This window comes from Taudactylus pleione, unplaced genomic scaffold, assembly GCF_031769625.1.
Source record: "Taudactylus pleione unplaced genomic scaffold, aTauple2 ptg000184l, whole genome shotgun sequence".
In the NCBI taxonomy this organism is placed as follows: Eukaryota; Metazoa; Chordata; class Amphibia; order Anura; family Myobatrachidae; genus Taudactylus; species Taudactylus pleione.
Window position 1 is genome coordinate 1,125,223 of NW_028284586.1, and position 25,631 is coordinate 1,150,853.

Genomic DNA, 25,631 nt, shown 5'->3' on the forward strand with positions numbered 1-25,631 from the left:
ATCACTGCTCATAGGGCAAAGTCCTAATGGGCGGGTGTGCTGAGTCTATGAAGAAGGGTGTCTGACCTTCTGATAATAAATTAAATAATGATGGTGTAGATGTGCTCAAATACCCCTTTTGTTCTGGTGTGCAAATTAAAATGATAAAAGAAACAAGGTATCTAAAGGTTTAAAGTTTAAACTAAACTTTACTATTCAAAACTGAAAGTAAAAATGCAAAGACAAATGGTACAGGTAAACAAAACGTAGCTCTGATCAATGTCAATGGTGCAATTAAAAAATGTCCATACTAAGTAGCAAAAACAGCTAAAGCAGTAACAATGGTGGTGTACACCTGAATAAGGTGTGGGGGGAGGGGGGAGTTAGAGCCTCCACAATGTTAAAGAAGAAAAAAAAGATAAAAGAAAAAAGATATATAAAAGGTTTAAACTAATCTTTACTATTCAAAACTTAAAGTAAACATGCAAAGAAAAATGGTTTAAATTAACAAAACGTAGCTCTGATCAATGTCAATGATGCAATTAAAAAATGTCCATACTAAGTAGCAAAGACAGATAAAGCAGTAGGGATGAAAAATTGGGAGACTGAAATAACTTGTAGCAGAATTTAGGTCTTATAAGGAATAACCCAGATAGGTCGGTGTAAAGTTGAGGGGGTATGGAGACCACAATAGAAAGTCTTAGGGGGAGGTTATGTCCTGGATAGCTCAGTGTAGTGATAATGCGGCGTCCCGCAATTTGATGATTGCTAGTTAAGTAATGGTGTGCACAGATGTTGTAGCCCAGGATATTATTCTCGGGGTAGGAGTACGGTACTGAAGTTACTGGGGGGTGGTTCTCTTTGATACAGTGTCCTAGGTGTGGCGGTGCGCCGGTGAATGCCAGGACTGAACCAACAGAAAACGGCACTCTGCAGTAGAAGGACAGCTGATGTCTATGGGGGGGATAAAACGGTTGTGGCTTGGGGAACCCGATACCGTTACCCCCCTCCAAATTGAGACTTACCTCCTCAGGTCTCTACAGTGCTCTGCTCTCACCCCTTACCGGCTTGTAGTCTTCTCGCGTATCTTCTCCTGTCGCTTCCGGGTCAGTCACGTGTTTGCGGCCCATATGGTGCCACCGAGGTGTGAGATGTCTGTTGTGGTCTCCAGATAATCTCTCTGTGATTTGCTCAGAAGACCCCTCAAGGGTTGAAATGTGTTGGCGCTACAACTATAGCGCCAACCCATTACATATATAGTCAGGTTGTGCAGTCCAGAAACCTTCCCATATGCTACAACTATTCACACTAGCCAAGAGGAGATCTGGAGACCACCACGGACATCTCACACCTCGGCGGTACCAGACGTCACTTACCCGGAAGTGACAGGAGAAGATACACGAGAAGACTACAAGCTGGTAATGGGTGAGAGGAGAGCACTGTAGAGACCTGAGGAGGTAAGTCTCAATTTGGAGGGGGTAACAGCACCAGGTTCCCCGAGCCACAACTGTTTTATCCCCCCATAGACATCATCTGTCCTTCCAGTGCGGAGTGCCGTTTTCTGTCGGTTCAGTCCCGGCATTAACTGGTGCACCGCCACACCTAGGACACTGTGTCAAAGAGAACCACCCCTCAGTAACTCCAGTACCGTACTCCTACCCCCATAGACATCAGCGGACCTTCCAGTGAGGAGTGCCGGTTTCTGTCGGTTCAGTCCAGGCATTCACCGGCACATCACCACACCTAGGACACTGTGTCAAAGAGAACCACCCCCCAGTAACTCCAGTACCATACTCCTACCCCAAGAATCATATCCCGGGCAACAACATCTGTGCACACCATTGCTTAACTAGCAACCATCAAATTGTGGGATGCCGCATTATCACTATACTGAGCTATCCAGGACATAACAGCCCCCCAAGACTTTCTATTGTGGTCTACATACCCCCTCAACTTTACACTGACCTATTGGGTCTATTACTTATAAGACCTAAATTCTGCAACAAATTATTTCAGTCTCCCAATATTCATCCCTACTGCTTTATCTGTCTTTGTTACTTAGTATGGACATTTTTTAATTACATCATTGACATTGATCAGAGCTACGTTTTGTTAATATAAACCATTTTTCTTTGCATGTTTACTTTAAGTTTCAAATAGTAAAGATTAGTTTAGACCTTTAGATATCTTGTTTCTTTTATCATTTTCATTTGCACACCAGAACAAAAGGGGTTTTTGAGCGCATCTATACCATCATTATTTAATTGGTTATATTAGGCAGCCTGCAACCAGTTCTGGCACCCGTTCCAGCTATTTATGGTGACCTGCACCCCATTCCAGCACTTGGAGTGGCTATCTTATGTGGTCTGTGCCCCACTACGGTACCTGGAATAGCTTTCAAAGATGGCTTGCTCCTTGTTGGTCTTTTCCCCATTCTGGTACCCAGAATGGCTTTCTAACATGTCAGCTCCCAGTTCCAGTTTCCAGAATGGCTATCTAAGATGGTCTGCACCCCATTTTGGTTATCTAAGGTGGCCTGCACTCATATCAAGCACATGTTCAAGCTATCTAAACTGACCTGTGCCACATTCTGGGACACCCATTCTGACAATCTAAGGTAACCTGCGCAGGCACCTGGAATGGCTATCTTAGGTGGCGTTGCCCTGTTCTGGCATTCATAAAAGCTATTTAAGATGGCCTGCTCCACATTCCAGCACCCTGAAAGGCTGGCTAAGGTGACTTGTGCCCCGTTTTGGCACCTGGAATGGCTATCTCAGTTGGCCTGCTACCTGTTATGACACCCAGAACAGCTATCTTAGGTAGCATGTGCCCAATTCTGGCACCCTAAATGGCTGGCTAAGGTGACCTGTTCCCCATTCTGTCTCCTGGAATAGCTATATTAGGTGGTCTTTGCCCCATTCAGGTACCCATAATTGCTTTGTAACATGGTCAGTTCCCCATTCTGGTTTCTGTAACGGCCATCTAAGGTGGCCTGCGCCCCATTCAGGCTATCTAAGGTGACCTGCGACCCATTTTGGCAGCCAGAACGGCTATCTTAGGTGGCCTGTGCCTTTTCCTGTACCTGGAATAGCTATCTTTGGTGGGCTGCACCACGTTTTGGCACCCGCGATGACTGGCTAAAGTGTTTAGCGTGGCATTCTGGCACCCTGAATGGCTGGATAAGATGTTCTGTCTATCTAAAATGGTATGTCAGGTGGTATGTGCCTTGTTTTAGTTGGCTATAGTAGTCTGTGCAGTCCTCTATGCCCAAACCCCCATTAACAGTGGGCAAAGGATAATTTACTATTAACTTTATATAACACCTCCCCCTCCCAATTTGCAGCAAGTGTTACATAGATGAACTCCCATTTCCGTGCTCCCCCTCCCTGTCTCCTTCCTTCAGTTCGTGAGCTGCAGCAGCAGGTTTGGAGGCTGTAACATCTCCCTCCCCATCTCCCCATTAACAGCCTGCCAAAGACACCCCCCAGACAGGGATCCAGTGAAGGCCATTTAAAGACACCCCAAGGGACAAAGACCCAGTGACAACCTGTCACTGACACACCCCCTGGATGGGTGGCACATTACACAGCTCCTTAACAGCAGAGATCATGGCAGGGAGCTGCCACCATTCCAGAAACTGGTCTGCCAGGGAGCCACTATGATCACTCCCTCCCCAGTCACAGTCTGTTTCTGGGGAGGGAGTTGGAGACATGCATTACACAGCTCTCTAGCAGCAGAGGTTGCTGCAGAGAGCTGGTCCGGTCAGATAATCTGGAATCTGGTCCGGTCCAGCTTCACTGATATTTCAGGCAACCCAGCACCTACTGCTGTGAGTTCTGCCAGCTGAAGGAAAGGTGTTAACTCTTACAACAGGAGCAGGGAGATTGAAGCTGCCACAGGACCTCTACCGAGTCTGCCTGGTTGACAGGGAACTACTTCAGGCAGCCAAGGACCTACTGCTGTGGGCTCTGCTAGGATGGGAGGGAATGTATGACTAAGCCACAGGGCCCCCTGCCAGGTCTACTTGGCAGGAATAAGCAATTTTTGATCCCCATGCACAAGGCCGGCGCCAGGTTTCTTGGCACCTTAGGCCTAGTTTCAGTTTAGCACTTCCCCACCCCCTCACCTCCCTCATCCACACTCCCAGTTCCACCTCTTTGGTGGTAAGGGTCCAAAGTGCACATATCTGTGCATAGCCACTTTGTGCATGCTCATTTTATGAGCATACACAGTGTAAATTCACACAACATATACTGAACAGGTGTACATTCATGCACCATAGTTAATACTGAATATTAGATTTATCACAAAGTTATGATATATCCAATTTTCAATGCAACCTCTCTAATAATACTATTCCACATCATGTGAGAGTTGTCCCAGAAATTGTCTGACTATAGTTTGTTGCATAGATAGAGCCATTTTTTTGCTGGGGACCTCAGTCACCTCAACAGTGCCCCTCAGGAGTCAACACCCTTAAGCAGCTGCCTAAAGCTGCCTAATGGTAGCACTGGCCCTGCCCATGCAATGGTAAGAGCAGACACTGCTATCCTTCTACATTCCACAGCACCTAAAACAAATACCAAAACAGCTTTTAACATCAATTTAATAAAAGTTGCTACAGTAATTATTGGAATTGGTATGAAATACCGATGGATGGGAATGCAGTACACTGACAGTGGCATCCTCATGGTTCAAATCCCAACATGAGAATGGTAAGTAATGTTCCCCTGTCCTCTTTACCCCCTAAGCCTCCTTTCTTGTACCATAATACTAACCATCCCTACCACACACCCTAACCCTCCCGGTAAGTGCCTAAACCTAACCCTCCCCACTTAGTGCCTAACCCTATCCCCCCGATGATACCTGAACCTAACCCCCCTGTCTAGAGCCTAACCTCCCCCCTCCTGCTTGTCGGGATGCTCACCACATCCTGTAACTATTAACTTTTATTAATTAAAATAAAATGTAGTAAATTACTGGTGATATACATTGGAGAAGTCTGGGATGGCATAATGGGTCCTAGGGGTGTGGATGTGAGAAGAGAAGGGAGGGCTCCATCCACAGGTCATTTCAGGTGTTGGGCCTTTCCGTCTGAGAGCAGGCTGATTAGTAGTTGCACCTGCAAGTGGTTCATATAGCTGTGTTAAGGTTTTGGTTGAGTGTCTCACATACCCTGGGGGAAAAAATACACTAAGGTTTGTTCAGAGACACTGTGATATTTGGAAGTGCTGTGTTTGTGTTTGTGGTAAGGCAGTAGGCCCTGCCACTTGTAGAGAAGGAATAACCTGTATAGTTAGTGCCCAGACAGGCTAGGATTTATTTTTATGTTTTGTTTATTTTGTTGTTTATAGTGCACAATAAAACTGGTTCAGACCAGCTTGCATGAAAACCCTGGACTGGTGTGCTGTTTCCTGGCTGCTGTGTGTAAGGAGGTGTCCAACTACCCCTGGAGAGGGACCCCCTACCCCAACTATATCACAAGTGGTGGAGAATCCAGGCAAACACACAGAAAACTGCAGCAAGTGGAAAAGTTTTTGCATTGAAAATTTAAATAGACAGACACCAATGTGTTGTTTGGATGTCAACCTATGTTTTATAAAATCCGTGAAGGTGGTGTCAGTAGATGCTTAGAGAAGCCAGATTCTGCTTCCAACCTATACCTAAAGATAACATGGAGGAAATTGTTAAGGCCTTGCTCCAAACTAACAGAGCTCAGCAAGAAACTTAGCAGGAAACTAACAGAACTCAGCAAGTCACCATAGAGGAAACCCACCAGGCCTTAAGAGAGGTGGTACAACAGCTAGTAGTCTGGTCTGGAGATGCTTCCCCTGCTCTTCCAACTCACACTCACACCATATGGGCCAGTCACTTTCTGCAAAAGATGACCTAGAATGAAGATGTGGAAGCGTATCCTACGGCCTTTGAAAGAACCGTGGAAAGAGAGAATTGGCGGAAAGAGCAGTGGGCAAGTCTTGTGGCACCCTTCCTGACTGGAGAACCACAGAAAGAATACTATGACTTGTGCCTGGCTGATGCAAAAGACTATGTTAAATTGAAACAGGAAATCTTAACTCAATTGGGAGTCACAGTATTTGTTCATGCCCAATGAGTCCACCACTGGGAGTTCCAAACAGAAAAGCCTCCACCTCATCCATTTTAACACAAAATGGCTGCAGCCAGAGACTCTAACAGGACCCCAGATCATGGAAAAGGTCATTAAGGATTGATATCTTCTGTCCCTACCTGCAACTCTGTGCAAGTGGGTGAGCCATGCAGACCCTAAACCAGCAGACCAATTGGTTGAACTGGTGGAGAGGTATGTGGTGGCTGAGGAACTGTTGAGTGTGCCCCATCGAGCCCCGATTCCACAAAAGGCGATCTCCCATGATCACTGGTAAGATTGTTCCAGGGGAGAAGGGTGCTGGACGATGGAATGTACTTAAGACTGTGGGTTTGAAACCTGGAGATAGGCCAGCCAGGCCAGGAAGGTACCTACCTCGTAATAGACTTGATAATAGTATGTTTCAATATTTCCAATGTGGTGGTTTGGGCCATATTGCTGCTAATTGTTCACTTACCTCTGAACCTATGCAATGTGATACTGCTTACATCAATCGCAGAATGTCTTTCTTTGCAAAGCCAGCCTGTACTGCTGACCGAAAGGCTGAGACAGATAAGCAAATGTGTGTAGTTACTGTAGAAGGCAACCGAGTACAGGCTCTGTTAGATTCTGGTAGCCTGGTTACACTTGTGAAAGCTGAACTGGTAAACCCCTTGAAGCGTAAGGGAAAAACTGTTGGTGTGACCTGCATACATGGGGATACTCGCTATTATGTTGCTGCAGAGGTGAACATAGAAACACAATGTGGTTCCACGATAGTCTCTGTGGGTTTGGTGCATGGCTTGATGTATGATGCAATATTGGGGAGAGACTTTGCTCACTTCTGGAAGTTGTGGGAAAGCCGATTTGTTATAGAAGTAAATAACCCCGACCCATTTGAGGAGGTTACTGATGCAGTAGCAGAGGGAGTTTCTTCAGAGTCTGAGGTGTTCCCCTTTTCTAGCATGTTTGGCGAACCAGAGAATGCTGAGAATGATGGTGGCTCACCAAGTCATGTACCTCCTACTGAGATGGGAAGTGTTATGGAGCCAATTGATCGTCTGCCTGATCTTGAAGTCAGAAAAGAGATCTTTGCCGTGGAGCAGTTAAATGACCCTTCTCTGGTAAAAGCTAGGGAAAATGTAAAAGTGAATGATGGTAAACCCATAGACCCTGATAGTCTGTTGTCATATCCTCACATGGCAGTACACCAGGATCAGGTGACTAAGAAAGGGGAAGATGTTGTGGAACAATTAATAGTTCCAAAGGCATATAGAATAACCACGTTAGACCTGGCTCAATGTCACATAACTGCAGGTCACCTAGGGGTAGAAAAAACCACTGAGCAAATTTTACAGAGGTTTTTCTGGCCTGGGATCCATAAAGAGGTTTCTGACTATTGTGCTTCCTGCCCTGAATGTCAATATCATGCTCCAAGGCCGCATTTTAAAAGTCCACTTGTCAAATTAACCAATATCGGGGTTCCATTTGAAAGACTAGCTATGGATTTGGTTGGACCATTAATGAAGTCTGTCCGGGGCCATCAATATATTCTGGTGAAAATGGGTTAAACTACCTGGTACCCGGAAGCGATACCATTGTGCAATACATCAACAAAGACCATTGCTAGAGAATTAGTCCATGTCTTTAGCAGGTTGGGAATACCTAAGGAAATCCTGACTGACCAAGGTACCCCATTTATGTCAAAAATCATGTACAGTTATGCCGCCTGTTTAAAATTGATCAGTTAAAAACTTCTGTGTATCACTCCCAAACCGATGAGTTAGTGGAGAGGTTTAACAAAACTTTAAAACACATGCTTAGAAAAGTAGTGGACAATGATGGTAGAGATTGGGATTACTTATTGCCTTATTTATTGTTGGCCATAAGAGAGGTTCCCCAATCCTCCACCGGGTTTTCACCTTTCAATTTATTGTATGGGAGACACCCAAGGGGATTACTAGACATTGCCAAAGAGACATGGGAGGGGCAGTCCAGTCCGTATAAAACTGTTATTGAGCATATTTCCCAAATGCAGGAAAGAATTTCTGCTGTGGTGCCGATAGTGAGAGAGCACTTAGAATGGGCCCAACAGGCACAGAAGAGGGTGTACAACTGCAATGCTCAGTTACGCGTCTCTGCTCCTGGGGACAGAGTGTTGGTGTTGGTCCCCACTGTAGAAAATAAACTTTTGGCTAAGTGGCAAGGACCCTTTGAAATTCTATAAAAAGTGGGGGAGGTTAATTATAAAGTTTACCAGCCTGTGAAAAGAAAGCCAGAACAGATATACCATGTAAATCTTATAAAACCTTGGAAGGATAGAGCAGCTCTGTCAGCCGTCCCAGCCCCTCCAGTAAACCCAGGGCCCTTGGTTCCCGAAGTGATAGTAGCTAAAACCCTATTAGCAGTTCAACAGCAAGAAGTAAAAAAATTTCTTATCAGAAATAGGGTTTTGTTTTCAGATATACCGGGGGAAACCACAGTCATTAAACATGACATAATCACTGACCCAGGGGTTGAGATTACCCTAAAGCCCTAAAGGTTACCAGAAGCCCAAAGAGAATCAGTATCTAAAGAACTTTAAAAAATGTTGGAATTGGGTGTAAGTGAAGAATCGCATAGTGAGTGGTCAAGTCCCATTGTGCTTACTGCAAAGCCTGACGGGAGTCTGCGTTTCTGTAATGATTTCCAAAAATTGAACAGTGTGTCAAAATTCGATGCCTACCCAATGCCTAGGGTGGATGAATTAATTGAAAGACTAGGAACAGCCAGGTATTTAACCACTCTAAATAATGTAATAGATCTGCACTGAGAGTCTTGAAAATGAAGAGATCTCAATAATTGTGTCTGGGACTCAATAGTCATGAAACCTAAATACAAAATATATATAATATAAATTTATTGCAGATAAACATATAAAAATAGAATAAATAAAAAAGAAAATTAATAAATTACCAATATAACAGAAGAAATTATATACAAAAATAAGAATACAGTAAAAAGATTGTGGCCACAAATGTGATATAGGTACCTTAAAATAAATACTAACTGGCATATAGTTACAATCCTAAATAAAAAAACAATTGTGCAGATGTTGTTAGTATTATAAAATGATTAAACCAACTTTAAGTGAAAGTAACTTTCCACATATAATCAATACTCTGTTGCAGTTCAATCGAAACAATGTATTGGGATCAATCAAAAGAAAAAACTGTACCCACTAAAAAGCTTGTGTTGTATCCACAATAAAAAAGTCTATATGTGTGGAGCTTATTTAGGGGAGTGCTGACAAGGTGATAAAGTCACACACACTTGATGCAAAAATGTGGTTAATCCCAAAAAAGAAAAAAAAATTATATATTATTGAATTCCAGCCTGTGTGCCAGAGTATCGGAATAGCATGAGCTTATTGCAGGATTTATTCACTTGCAGTAGATAGATAAATGTTTGTATACAATTAGTCTCATCCACAATGTATTATTCTCTTGTGGGTATAGTGTGTCAATTCCAATGAAAGGACATGCTTGAAGCAAAATAATAGTGTGACAACTGTCGAAGCTGGATAATTGGCTGAGACAAGATCAGTTTAAAATTGGATCGCAGCGACGCCATCTTGCGACTGGCCGCAAGACGCCATCTTGGAAATGAGATCGCAAGACACCATTTTGCGAATGGCCGCCTAAGCGCCATTTTAGATAAACTCACACTTTAGTACATGTGGCGATATTACTATTAGCAACATGCGATTGCATCTTTCACCATTTCTCATACACACATTAATACGTACAATTGCACTGTTAACTAGTCGCATATTAGCGAATGCATAAGACCCTGTATGAAAATGCTGAATATTAGCTCCATGCACACGCATCTGCCCCAAGTTAACTAGCGTCTTTACATCAAACCCCACATACTCACACATTACATATTCACGTACAAGGTTCCATAAGCTATAAGGTGTAAGATTCGAGTATGCACATTTATTATCACTGCTAGGAAATAAAGGTTATTTCGTAACTAAGGTTTTATACGTGATAAATAAGCCATGTTTGGTATTGTATTGATGCGTACTCTCTCAACAGTATTCCGGTAATATCGATGGAGAGATTGCAACATGCATACTCAACTTATGGACCGCAGAGACTTCAAGCAACAAAATGTACATTATATGAACAACTGTTAGGATTTGCATGAGGCGGGAAACCAGAGACCACCAGTTGTTAGAGGCTGGGCTGTGTCTATTTGAACCAACCTGTAAAATGCCTTGTAACATATGCCCTCTCCTTTAGGACCAATGGTATTAGCAACAAACTTCTCTATTGTGTTGTTTATTTCTGGGGGTTATAAATATGTGTGCTCTGACCCTGGGTTCCTAATATTCGTGCTGAATGCTGATTGACAAGGGGTTTCTTGCTGATGCCTACATCTGGACCAGAGAGCGCTGCGTATGTATAATTGTAATTGGGTCTGTATAATCTCTTTGTGCTAAGATTATATGAGGATCATAGCGTGTAACTGCTGTACTTTTACTTGAATAATAATTTATAATTATTATAATAATTTATAATAATTCTGTGCTTTGGAACCACAGAATTTAGGTCTGGAATCTTTTTTTACTGTATGACTGCGTACACAAATTAGCGTCATCCTTAGAGGTTTATAGGCAGGATATTAGAAGGTATAGGCAGGGGTATATAGTGGTTCAAAGGCAGTATCGTTAGTTGGGGGCTCGTAGTGAAGTCACTTACCAGCTCACACGGCACTTATGGTTATCGATTTCTCACCAAAGGGTGGAGTGGCCACATGCAGGGTTTACCTGCAACCGCTTGGTGCTGAGAGATCGCTACCCATTTTCATGTGAGCCAGGGACGCTGACTAGAATCCAGGGACAAGAGAGGAAAAAGTTTGTTTTGCTTTGTTGATAGAACCTAACATTTAAAGGGGTGCCGCAGTATTGAACATGCGGCTGAGTCACAGTTTTGCGCACAGTAAAGATACACTTTTGTGTACGCAGCTAAAGGTTGTCATACGGTTGTGTGGTAGTCGCATTATTGTGCATGCGACTGGTCGCACAATAGCGTATACGTACTTCCGGCTGTGCTGCCATGTGTTTAAACAAAACCGTTGAGGTTTACATTCTTTTCAATTGTTGTCAATATCTGGGTTAATGTGTATTTTTCTGCGCAGGAAAAAGGTGTGTAACAGTGAGTATTTGTTGGTAGGGGTAACTTGTTCCCTAAAGTTAGAGGTACCGTATGACCTTTAAGGGCTATGTGCTAGCCGCTCGGTAAGCAGCTTACCGTTCTATACACAGAAGCAGGTGTACATGTTGTCTTTGTTGTAGAGAGGTGCGTGGAAGTAGCAGACTTAAACTTCCATAGGTGTGGAAGTTGCCTTCTTAAATCTTATCCGGGTGTGTGGAGTAGCCTTCTTCAAATCTTCACAGGTGTGTGGGCACTGCCATTTAAATCGTCCACAGGTAAGTGAAAGTATCTTGACTGTCTTTCATCAGTTTAAATCTTTATTGAAAAACATAGGAGTTGTCTCAGAATGGGAACCATACAAAAAATAGAGATGTTAGACAATGATGTGCTGCTAATGGAAGCGCAGTTTGGATCAGCCCGTTGTATTATGCATACTAAGTACGGTACTTATGCAATAAGGCATTGTGATATATGGTTTAAAATGACGATGAAGAGTGTTAGACCGTTTCCCAGAATTGGTAGTTTTGATAAAGATGTCTGATGCGCTTCCGAGAGAAAAATGTCAAATATTATGAATGTTTAAAGTTGTGGCAGCATGAAGGGGATGCGTGGCTTAAAAATGCACGAGCGTTGCGAGCGCATTGCCAGAGAATACATCCACGACTCTGATTTGCAATGCGGGCGAGCCACAAAATGGCGCGCACGTGCAGCAAGTTAGCATTGTGGAAGGTATTGCCAGCAGTTCACACGCACCACCCCCACCTTATGTGGATGGAGGTGCAAGTACATTATCAAAAATACCCATAAAAATTTAACATGCAATTTGTACACTCTCTTAAGCAACTATACAGAAAATGTTCATGATGTGGATGATGAGCCTATTGTAATGTCTGCCATTTCCCATGCTGTTTAAATGATAGATGCTATGCCACGACAATCATGAGTGGTGCCGCTATCTCCATCGGTAACAGCAAGGGAAATGCTAACACCCTCTGCACCCGTAGAGGAAGTTGTTAATACCATACGTAGCAGCAACAGATTAAACCCCCAGCCAAGTAACAAGGTCAAAGGTAGCAATGCTACCGGTCTGCATCCCATTCGGACAACAACTGTTCCAAATGGAAATGCAGATGTGAACATTGTAGTGCCCACGAGGGAAGTGGTAATGCATTGTCCTTGGACAAGAGCAGAACTAAATTCCATCATAAATGATTTCCCCGATCCCAAAAAGGAACTAGCCAAATGTCAGAGATTTTTGAGGAATTTGGGTAGTTCTCATGAGCCAACTAATAAAGATTGGCATGTGGTGTTAAGGGCCTGTCTACCACGCAATACCGACGTGACAAAATTTATCATGGATTGTGTATTGGATGGTGACGTTCCCTTAACGGATCAAGTAAACCAAGGTAACATTTCCCGTATTGTAACTCAATTGGATATATATTTTCTGGTAGTAGTTAACTGGAACTAAATTTTCACCATAAAGCAAAAGGAGAGTGAATCTGCAGAAGAGTATTGTGACCGGGCTCTGCAGGCTATCACCCAGTACACTGGGATAGAAGATATTAAAGAAAACACTCACCACAGGGGAATGATAGTCACGGTACTCATGGATGGTCTTAAGGAAAACTTAAAGACTCGGGTTCAGACCTCACAACCTGGATGGAGGGGAGTCACAATAGATACACTCATAGATTCTGCCACAGAACATGATAATAACATCTCAAAGAAGAGAGAGACCCGGAGCGAAAAACTAATGGCTGTCAGTATTCAAGCTCTGGAAGGAATGACGGTAACATCACAGCCAACAGAAACACTTGCATCTACACACACACCTACACCTGAACAGTTATATTCCCTCACTACTCCCATGCAACAGCAAACACAGCTCTATTCTACTAACCCTACACAACCACAGATCCCACACTACTCACAAACTTCATATCCCCCACAATACCCTTATCCTCCATATCCCTACCCATATCCACCACCTTTTCCACCTGCTCAAACCTCGCAACAACCCGTGTCTTCATCCGATCCACAAATATGTTTTAATTGTAACCAGCCAGGACATTTAAGTAGAACCTGCAGAGTAAAAAGGGTAGGACCCCCAAACCAGAGAGTACCTGGATATCCCCATAAGGGATACGCATAGCAAATATCCAGCAAGCACCAGCTCCAATTGTGGCCGTTAATGCTTTATTGGAGAATGGTAGCCAACACTAGGGGTCAGGTCATACCTGTAGTCTACAGATAGTCAGGGTAACGGGAAGTACTAGGGAAGAACCGGTCATGATGGTTGAGGTAGCTGGTACTGAATATCCTTTTCTTGTAGACACAGGGGTGACCAGATCAGTGATAAAATCTCCCATTAATTTACAGGTGACCAACGAGAAAATACCAACAATGGGTGTAACAGGTAAAGTGCAACATTATCCTTTAACAAAGTCCACAGAGGTTACTATTGGGCCATTGCATACCAGGCATTCTTTCCTTCTGGCTGCCGCAGAATCAGCAGCAAATTCATACCTTCTTGGGAATGTGTGGATACTGTAGAATGTGGATCCCAGGTTTTTCTATTTTGGCCTTGCCTTTACAGGACTTAGGGCTTCATTCAGAGGCGGCCGTACGGTCTACGACCGCACGGCCGCCTCGATGTTTGTCCAGTGCGCATGCGCACGAGAGAGCCGGCTCCTTCGTGCGCATGCATGAGACCCGCTACGACCGACAGCACCGGTCGTAGTGGGTCTCTTTCCAAAGGGGGCGAGCTGTTGATGTTGATTGACAGCTTGCCATGTTTGGAAGGCGGGCCGGGGGGGTGGTGTCAGTGGAGAGCTTCTGGCTCTGACAGAGCCAGAAGCTCTCCGGGGCTTACGACAAGTGAGACCCTACCCTAGGGTCTCGTTGTAAGCCCCAATGGTCGCGATGGTCTATGACCATCGAGACCATCACCCTAGCAGTCATTAGAGCTGTGGGTGTAAACAGAGGTGGCCGGTCATGATGCAAGCGGCCGCCCAGTTTCTGAGCGACCGCTTGCATACTCCGACCGCCTCTGAATGAGGGCCTTAATCTCTTCCTCAAAGCCCGATCGTGTCATACACACAGAGGAGTCAGAGCAGGCTTTCCTTAATCTTAAGGATAGTCTGACCAAAGCACCTGCATTGGGAATACCTGATTATGAAAAACCTTTTGATTTGTATTGTATGTAAGTCGATGGTTGTGCTGCAGGTGTCCTTACAGAAAAACATGGTGATGCCAGTAGGCCCATAGCATACTACAGTGCCCAATTGGACACTGTGGTGAGATCACTCCCCACCTGTTTGAGAAGTGTAGCAGCTACCGCTCTATTGGTGAGTAAAAGTGAGGATGTAGTATTGGGTCATGATATGATTGTCTATACTCCCCATGCTGTATCTGCTCTGCTGAACTCTGCTCAAACCAGACACGTCTCTTCGGCTAGGTTTACCAAATGGGAACTAGCTGTAATCGCACCTGTGAACATCACTGTTAAAAATTGCAGCACGCTGAATCCAGCAACGTATTTACCATATGTACAACATGATGTACAAAGGGTGGAAGGAGATGAGTTGCTGGCGGATGGTGAGTTCAGCAGACATAATGATACACATGATTGTATGGAATATCTGAATCAGACCTTTACTGCTAGACCTGACATACATGACACACCTTTAGAGAATGTAGATGTGACTTTTTACATGGAAGGGAGTTGTCATAGACAAACAGACACAGGTGAATTATGTACAGGTTATGCTGTTGTAAATGACACAGACATCATAGAAGCCAAACCTCTTGGTCCTCCTCCCTCAGCTGAGGTGGCAGAGTTAGTAGCACTAACTAGAGCATGTGAACTGGCAGTAGGCAAATCTGCTAACATTTACACTGACTTGAAGTACGCGTTCGGGGTGGTGCACGATTTCGGAGCTCTATGGCATCTGAGAAATTTGATGACAGTAGCAGGCACACCAGTTGCACATTCCCGACACATAAAACATCTTTTAGAAGCAATCCAACTGCCCAAAGTGGTTGCAGTAATCAAGTGTAAAGCCCATACATGTGAGAATGACCCGGTGTCACAGGGCAACAACAGAGCCAATGAAGCTGCAAAATGGGCAGCAGGGTTAAAAATGTTCACTCCCACTGAACAAATTATGTCTTTCCAAACAATTGATATGCTGAAATTAATTGAGATGCAAAACTTGTGTTCAATCCAGGAAAAGTCCATTTGGAAGTCCAAGGGATGTGGGCAAGAGTCCTCCAGGTTCTGGAGGGATGGACAAGGTAAGCCAGTAGCCCCCAAGCATATTACCCCAGCCTGGCTGAGCATATTACCCCAGCCTGGCTGAGGCAGCACACGGTCTGACTCATCTGGTAAAACAAGGTATATGCAAGTTAGTGAGAGCATACTGGTGCGCACCAGGTTTTTCTTCACAAGCAGAAAAGATAGCAATGTCCTGTCTGATCTGCTTGAGGAAGAACATAGGGAAAGCGATCCCTACCAAACCGTCCCACATTCCACTGACTGATGGACCTTTCCAGGTGATACAAATTGATTTCATCCAATTACCACCATGCAGGAATCTTAAGTATGTATTAGTGTGCACTGATGTATTTTCTAATTGGGTTGAGGCCTACCCAGTGGCCACTAATACTGCTACGTTTACTGCCAAGAAAATAGTTCAGGAATTTGTATGCAGATACGGTATCCCTAAAATCATCGAAAGTGACAGGGGTACTCATTTCACAGGTGATGTTTATCAAAATATGTGTAAGCTGATGGGTATTAATAGCCGACTTCACACTCTCTACCGACCGCAAGCCAGTGCCAAGGTAGAGAGGATGAATGGGACTATTAAAAATAAGTTAAGTAAATCATGGCAGAGACTGGACTAGGTTGGCCAGAAGCATTACCGTTGGTCCTGCATAGTATAAGGACCACTCCCAGACCCCCTCTAAATCTGTCTCTCTTTGAAATACTGTTTGGTAGACAACCTCATTTGATTATAAGTTCACAGGAAGACTTGAAAGGTAACAACGAGGTAACTGTAAAGTATCTTATATCAATGAGTAAGCAGTTAAAACAACAGCAGCAGAAACTGAAATTGTTGTCCAATGATATGCCTGAAACTAACTGTCATGATGTTGAACCAGGAGAATATGTTATGATCAGAAATTTCTTACGTTCAGGTTGTTTGACTGATCGGTGGGAAATTCCGTATCAGGTGCTGCTGACAAGTACTACATTGTTGAAGGTGGCTGAGAGAGATACCTGGGTCCATTCCACTCACTGCAAAAAGGTCAATCAACCGGTGGAGAAACAAGTTGGAGACAAGGCTGATAGCATGGACCTGTCGCTCGCGAACTTGTTCCGGGAGGATTGAAAAGGTTGTAGTGAGATACCTAAACTAAAAGAAATCTGCAGGTCTTGTTGTGGCAATGGACGGGCCTGCTGTGTTCATTTTCATGTTCTCTTTTAGAGTGTTCATCATCCTGGTTGGTTCGGAAATGTCCGGTTTCTGTGAAGGGGGACAGATTGTGGAAAGGGGAGTTGATGGCAGTGCTGATGGAGTGGAGTCAGAAGGAGTGCAATGCCAATCAGAGGAGTGTCTGACCAATCTTAGTACTGTTATTGTTAAGAGAGCTGTTATTCCGGATACTCGGGGACGGTGTGGAGGTTTACCGTCTGAAGATTCCTGTATTTGTGAGCTTTGTGGGTCCCTAGTTGATGAGAATTGTATCCAGCGGAGCCAGCCTAAATATAACCCATACTGGGGTGTATATCCTTTAGAGGATTATCATAGCATTGTATGCAAAGTGTTAAATCAAACTGATTGCTGGGTGTGTTCACATGTGCCACAGGGACAGCATAATGTAGGGTTGGTGCCATTTCCGCTGAATATCACAGACATTTTAGAATTACAGAAAGGGAAAACATTAGATGGAAAATTCCTCTCATCCAAACCACCTCATTTCAAACTCTATCAATTCCAAGTAGATAGATCACTTTTGTGTTTAAACATAACCAACCCCAATAAACCCGGGAGTTGGGAAGTGATAGGGAATAATCAGATGATGACCTTCTCACAAAGAGCTGGTAATGAGTCCATAAACCATGATCTCTTACGCTCAATTAAATCTGTTGGGAGACATTTTAGGTACCGGTATGCATTGAGTTCCACCAAAGAAATTATTGGTAAGGTGCCAGATGGTTATTGTGCTAAAATAATACAGCCAGAAACTTGCATGTACCAGATAGAAGACCCAGAAATAGGATTGTTTGCAAGGGAAATGTGCTTAATGACAATGATGCATACCATTCATTATGTTCTCCCTGATAATGTATATTTTATATGTGGAAGAAAAGCGTATAAGTTGCTCTCCCCGAGTTCCGAAGGTTTGTGTTACCTGGGAAGCGTAGTCCCAGAAGTTATTACCCTCACACATGTTGAAATGCTTGGTATACATAAAAACACACCATCACCATATCTTCACACACAATATGAACACAGAGGCAAACAAAATATGATACCTGGTTACGTGTACAAAGCCACTCAGTTAATTAGTGAGACAACTGGCTTTCAAGTTTTAGTTGCATTGGATCCCACCAGGATCGCTCGGGGTACATTAAACTTTAGATATATTCAGGAACTTTCTAAATTGATAGATAATATCACCGAGATGTACAATGACACGTTCAGGTATACAGGGAGAGAATTGCAAGCGTACAAGAAAGAACTGGTGCAACACAGGCTAGTGTTAAATTATTTAACTGCTGTTACTGGAGGGTATTGCATAACATTGGCCACCCAATTTGAAGTAAAATGTTACACCTATGTCACAAATGATACCAGCGACCCTAAGGAAGTGATAGACCGGAAGATGGATGAAATTCTGCAGCTAAAATGGGAATTTCGTAAGAACCATAATGCTTCAGTGGCTGAAGTAGGGGAGAAGATAGAAGGATGGGTTTCATGGCTGAACCCAGTGAAATGGTTCTCAGGTCTAGGGGAATGGGTCCAGGAAGTGATCGCCAGCATCGGCAAATTCCTAATCCTTATAGTTATTGTCATCTTAATAATTGGCATATGTGTCCGGTGTGTTCCTATTGTGTTGAAGTGTGGAAAAAGTAAAAATAGAGTAAAACGAAAGAACGAAATTATGATGGTGGTCAGTATGAATACCGAGGTAAATACAAAACTGCATTACAACCTTGAACTAGGAAATACCATCATTAAATGTATTATATTTAGACATGCATAGAATGTATTATTGAAATGTTATTTTAAAACACATCAGATATTGTAAAGTCTCAAATTTCCCCTTCAAGACTGCCTTTATAGGACTGGTGTATCCCCACACCTTTCACATGATCTTCCAAGATCCGTGGTGTGGGTATAATAGTAGTTTTATGTCCCCACTCAGAGACACATTATTGATGGATTAAGAACCACCTTGTGCCATCCCATAATAACACTAAATAGTATATAAATGTAAGCCTAAATTATATTTAAAAATCAGATTGTGATAGCATGTTGTTCACTATCAAAGGGTGGACTGTCAAAGCTGGATAATTGGCTGAGACAAGATCAGTTTAAAATTGGATCACAGCGATGCCATCTTGCGACTGGCCGCAAGACGCCATCTTGGAAATTAGATCGCAAGACGCCATTTTGCGAATGGCCGCCTAAGCACCATTTTAGAAAAACTCACACTTTAGTACATGTGGCGATATTACTGTTAGCATCATGCGATTGCATCTTTCACCATTTCTCATACACACATTAATAAGCACAATTGTGCTTTTAACTAGTCGCATATTAGCGAATGCATAAGACCCTGTATGAAAACGCTGAATATTAGCTCCATGCGCACGCATCTGCCCCAAGTTAACTAGCATGTTTACATCAAACCCCACATACTCACACATTAAATATTCACATACAAGGTTCCATAAGCTATAAGGTATAAAATTCGAGTATGCACATTTATTATCATTGCTAGGAAATAAAGGTTATTTCGTAACTAAGGTTTTATACGTGATAAGCAAGCCATGTTTGGTATTGTACTGATGCGTACTCTCTCAACAGTATTCCGGTAATATTGATGGAGAGATCGCAACATGCATACTCAACTTATGGACCACAGAGACTATAAGCAACAAAATGTACATTATATGAACAACTGTTAGGATTTGCATGAGGCGGGAAACCAGAGACCACCAGTTATTAGAGGCTGGGCTGTGTCTATTTGAACCAACCTGTTAAATGCCTTGTAACATATGCCCTCTCCTTTAGGACCAATGGTATTAGCAACAAACTTCTCTATGGTGTTGTTTATTTCTGGGGGTTATAAATATGTGTGCTCTGATGAGGGGTTTCTTGCTGATGCCTACATCTGGACCAGAGAGCACTGCGTATGTATAATTGTACTTGGGTCTGTATAATCTCTTTGCGCTAAGATTATATGAGGATCATAGCGTGTAACTGCTCTACTTTTACTTGAATAATACTTTGTGCTTTGGAACAACAGGTTTTAGGTCTGGAGTCTTTATTTACTGTATGACTGCGTACGAAAATTAGCGTCATCCTTAGAGGTTTATAGGCAGGATATTAGAAGGTATAGGCAAGGGTATATGGAGGTTCAAAGGCAGTATCGTTACACCACGGCGGCTGCCGGTGTCTACTCACGCTTGTGTGGTATACGGCCGCCTATTCCCGCTGTAGCAGGTAGCGGATCCTCTAATGTGGATGATAGTAGCCCGGCCAGGCGAGGTGAAGTATTCCCACCTGTAGCGCTAGGCAGGTGTACCGTCAGGGTTACAAGGAGTGCCTGGCTGTTGCCGTGTAGTGAGGTCTTTAAAATAATCTCCACACATAGACTTTTTATTGTGGATACAACACAAGTTTTTTAGTGGATACAGTTTTTTCTTTTGATTGATCCCAATACATTGTGTCGATTGAACTGCAACAGAGTATTGATTATATGTGGAAAGTTACTTTCACTCAAAGTTGGTTTAATAATTTTATAATACTAACAACATCTGCACAATTTTTTTTTTATTTAGGATTGTAACTATATGCCAATTAGTATTTATTTTAAGGTACCTATATCACATTTGTGCCCACATAATCTTTTTACTGTATTCTTATTTTTGTATATAATTTCTTCTGTTATATTGGTAATTTATTAATTTTCTTTTTTATTTATTCTATTTTTATATGTTTATCTGCAATAAATTTATATTATATATATTTTGTATTTAGGTTTTATGACTATTGAGTCCTGGACACAATTATTGAGATCTCTTCATTTACAAGACTCTCAGCGCAGATCTATTACGTTATTTTGTTTCCCATTCCCAAAAACCCCCACAGAGGTTTTTTTTTGATCTGCTGCGGAAAGTCTTGGTATTGTTGGTGAGTGTCTTTTTGTCCAGTTTGCTCCTATTTACTATCTCTATAGACTGTCCTATTGGAAAGTGCTTTGGAATATTTTCTCTTTTTTTATTTAACCTCTCTAGACTTAACCAAAGGGTATTGGCAAGTGCTGTTAAATGAGAATGCCAAAGAAAAGACAGCTTTTTCTTCACCAGAAGGGTTGTTCCAATACAAGATGTTGCCCTTTGGGTTACATGGGGCACCATCTACCTTTCAAAGGATTATGGACAGAATTCTTATGTCCCATAGACAGTATGCTGTTGCTTATCTAGATGATGAGGTCATTCATAGTCCTGATTGGCGGTCTCACTTGCCCAGAGTACAAGCAGTGTTGGACTCTATCTATAAGGCAGGATTGACAGCCAACCAAAAAAAATGTTGCCTAGGGATGGAAGAAGTAAAGTATCTTGGATACGCTATTTGCAAAGGTTTGATAAAGCCACAGCTTAATAAAATTGAGGCATTACAAAACTGGGCATGACCCCTTAATAAGAAGCAGGTGAGAGCCTTCTTAGGGATTACTGGGTATTAAAGGAGATTTATACCCAATTTTGCCACCATTGCAGTCCCCTGACTGACCTTACCAAAGGCAAACAGAAAGTCATGGTTAAATGGAGTCCTGAAGCAGAGAAGGCTTTTCAGGAGTTAAAAATTGCATTGTGCACCCAACCAGTTCTGATGACCCCTGATTTTGACAGGGAATTTGTTGTGTAACATGATGCATCAGATGTAAGCATAGGAGCGATCCTATCCCAGAGCAAAGAAGGCGAAGAGCACCCTGTTTGTTAAGCAGGAAATTGAATGTACATGAGAGAAACTATGCTACGGTTGAGAAAGAAGCATTGCCCATAAAGTGGGCATTAGAAACTCTTAGGTACTACTTGATGGGAAGGAAGTTCAGGCTGATCACTGACCATGCCCCTTTGAAATGGATGTCAGAGAACAAACAGACCAATGAGAGAATAACAAGGTGGTTCTTAGCATTGCAAAACTAAGTTTTCAGTCAAACACAGGCCAAAAAGCCAGCGGGCCAATGCAGACGCTTTGTCGCGTGTTTATTGTTTGGGGGTTGCAGTTGTTCCGCCCCACAGGTCAAAACAAAGGGGGGATATAAGCACTGGAGAAGTCTGGGATGGCATATATGTGTGTCCCAGATTCCTATCATATGTGTTTTAAAAACTCCTGGAAAATGTTATGCCAAACAGACCAAAAGTGTTGGCTTTTGGTAAAACTGGATAATGGGTCCGAGGAGTGTGGATGTGAGAAGAGAAGGGAGGGCTCCATCCACAGGCCATTTCAGGTGTTGGGCCTTTCAGTCTGAGAGCAGGCTGATTAGTAGTTGCACCTGCAAGTGGTTCATATAGCTGTGTTAAGGTTTTGGTTGAGTGTCTCACATACCCTGGGGGAGAACAGACACTGAGGTTTGTTCAGAGACACTGTGATATTTGGAAGTGATGTGTTTGTGTTTGTGGTAAGGCAGTAGGCCCTGCCCCTTGTAGAGAGGGAATAACCTGTCTAGTTAGTGCCCAGATGGGCTAGGATTTATTTTTATGTTTTGTTTATTTTGTTGTTTATAGTGCACAATAAAACTGGTTCCGACCAGCTTGCACGAAAATTCTGGACTGGTGTGCTGTTTCCTGGCTGCAGTGTGTAAGGAGGTGTCCATCTACCCCAGGAGAGGGCCCCCTACCACACAGTGACTGTAGCAATCATCTTGCAGCTGCTGATGTTACACCAAAGCTGCTTTGGCTTCAGTGCCAGACAGGGCCGGCGCTATGTATCTCTGCACCCAGCACTGTCCCGTGCTTCTCCTCCACTCCTTCCCTGCACCCTCCTCCTGACCATAAAATATTATCTGCTGCTGGTGGGTTGAGGGCAGGGAGTTTCTCCTGCCGGACCTGGCGCCCCTTTGCGGCCACACAGACAGAATGTGCCTGGAGCCAGCCCTGGTGCCAGGTGCTGTAGAGAGGAGGAGGAAAGGAGGATTAGGCTGTACACAATCTCAGAATAGCCTGCAGTTACATTTACAAGTTCCAAAAAAAATGCTTTTTCAGAACTTGATGAATGGCATAATTTCTACGTCCTCATACTAAAATATGGGTACTGTGGAAATTATCGGGGGAGAATTGTAACCAGGAGATACATATCTGTGATATCTCATGCGTTTCATGAAAGATGAATGAAAGATGAATGGCACTGACACTTTTAACTTACTCTTGTAGAAATTAATAACATATTATATAATTCTGACAATTTATTTGGTAAGGACCCACACAAGTTAGACACCCTCTGATCCACCACCACATACCAAAGTCCAGCCCTGTGTGTATATATTATGTTTTTGTCTGCATTTTTTTACCAGTTTTACTGTTTTTTTCTCTTTCTGTATTGCAATCTAATTTTGAATATGTATTTTGCAAATAAAGAAAATGGTTAAAAACATGGACGCAAGTATATGTGACATACAGTGTGCCTGGCATAAACTTGGTGCTTGTGCTACTGGTGAATATATTGCGTCCAACTCAGCATCAGGTCGTTAGTGTACAATAGTGCCTAGTTCCTTATGACCACATAACGATAACAGTGCCTAGTGTACAATATAGTCCACACTCTCTGATGCCTAATATAAAATAAAGAGCTCAGTACCTGGTGACCCAGATTAATATATAAAACCCTCAGAAACTCTGGGGTCTGGTACTAACCAAATAGACAGGGACCCCCCCCCCCCGAAGCTATAGCAGGGGTATTGCCTCAATTGGTGCAGAAACCAGGGATGGCTAGGCATGGGGGTGGCACAGGGCAGAGAAGACTGGACAAGGGGGGCACTGTGCTATGAATTGTGGACTGGGGTGGCAAAGGGCAGGGAAATCTGGTTGGTCAGGGGGGCAAAGGGCAGTAGGAGAGGGGCAGAGAAGACAGGCAGGATGGCTGGACATGGGGAGGGGGTGCAGGGAAAACAGGTTGACTGGCTGGACTAGGAAGGGGGGCTCAGAGAAGACTGACTGGTCAGGGGGAGGGGCAAGGCAGGGAAGGCTGGCTGGCTGTACTGGGAGGAACAGCACTGGCTGGACAAGAGAAGGGGGGGCACAAGGCAGGGTCAACAATACCTATGTTCTACTGTCCTGAGAGAGATTGGGCCCGTCTTGCTGCTGCGAGAAATGAACCAGGCGGTAGGCAGGGAGAAAGACAGAGCATCAGCGCTGTGGAATTCAACCATGGACTGGAGCTGTCTGCCAGCATCAGCGCCGCTGCAGCTTTTGAACTATGCAGCCAGCCGCGAGCCAATCAGAGCTCACGGAATGGCAGCCAATCAGGAGCGGCCACTCCTGATTGGCTGATCAGGAGCTGCTGCTCTGGATTGGATGCCATTCCGTGAGTCAAGCACAGATCATGGCCAGCTCCAGTATATAGTTAAAATGCCGCAGCGCTGATGCTTTTTCCCTAGCCCCTTCCTGCTGCCCCACAGTGCATACTTTGCCACTGTCATGCAGGCCCCCTCTCCCTCCGGGCCCGGTACTAGAGTCCCAGCAATCCCCCCTGATGGCGGCCCTGAAAGAACCTGTTCACTGGTGACCCAGTTAAAAATTAAACATTCCAGCCACAAGGGCGGGCGACTTCTGCAACTAATTGTTTTACCACTGTGAGTGTCTGAGGGTTACATTTAGAAATATGTATAACACAGAGCCACTTACACATTTTACAGCAAGTTAGCAAGCAAGTGGCACTCAAGATGCAGTCAAATGGCATGCCAAAGACCTGCTTTAGTCTGCCATTTTAAATTCTGCATTTGAAGGAGGTGATTTAAAGGATTTCTGGGTCTATGTTCTAAGCCTTGGAGAGATATAATGTGGATGGAGATAATGAATCAACCAATCAGCTCCTGTCACTTTACAGGCTGTGTACGTACAATAACAGTTAGGAGCTGATTGGTTGGTACTTTCCTTTTGTCCACTTTATCTCTTAGTACATAGGCCCCTGAGACTAGATTTTTCCACGGCCTCTAATCCACAAGTTCTCAAGCAATATACTTCCTGCATGCTCATACTCCTCAATTCCACCCCCCTGCAACTTCACCTGGTAATTATATACATTGGAGACAGTGGTGTTAGCCAGCTTTTGAAAAGAGGGGGAGCAAACATGAAACAATAGGAGCCCCAGGCTCAAGTGTTTCAAGATTCAAATATCAAAATAAAGTGGTTTTAATTGTATAGTTTGCTATCATTATTATAATTTTAAAACTGTTTGTAATTTTGTAATGTTCTATTTTATTATGGAGTCTAGATAGGATAAAAGACAAAAATAAAATCATATAATTTTATAATTGCATAGAAATGTCTCTGCCTGCTATTTGCATTTAACCGTTTCGGAGCAGTGAAACTAGTGCGCATGCGTGACCTACAGGTCAAGCATGCGCACAAAAGGCTCAGCGTCCAGTAGAAGGAGCCGGACAAGGACGGAGGGATCCTAAAGAATCTCTCTTCACAATCCGGGACTCCTTCCCATAGGCATACAATAGAATGAATGTTATAGACTTAGAAATTTGCTAAGTCATGAAGAAGAAAAATCACACATAAGTATACATATGCTATCAATGTCTATGTAATATGTGCTACAGTATCTGGAGATATGAAGTCATCCTGTATGTATTTCTGTATTTGGAACTTACTGCATAGAGGCTCTGAATCAGGGCCGTCCCTGCTCCTTTTTGGAGCGGCCTCCTGGCCGCTCGCATAGCTGTGGGTTACCACCCACAGCTATAGCGAGCAGTCAAAATGATGGTCACGATGGTCAAGACCATCGCGACCATCGGGCTTGCGACGAGACCCTGCGGTAGGGTCTTGCTGCCGCAAGCCTAGGAGTGCTTTTGGCTCTATCAGAGCCAAAAGCACT

General features: G+C 43.5%; 1 protein-coding gene across 1 annotated transcript in view; it reads right to left on the reverse strand.

Moving 5' to 3' along the window:
* The window catches only part of LOC148519684 (pancreatic secretory granule membrane major glycoprotein GP2-like), a 287,415-nt gene that overhangs the window by 158,627 nt on the left and 103,157 nt on the right, over window positions 1-25,631 (reverse strand). The window lies entirely within an intron of this gene.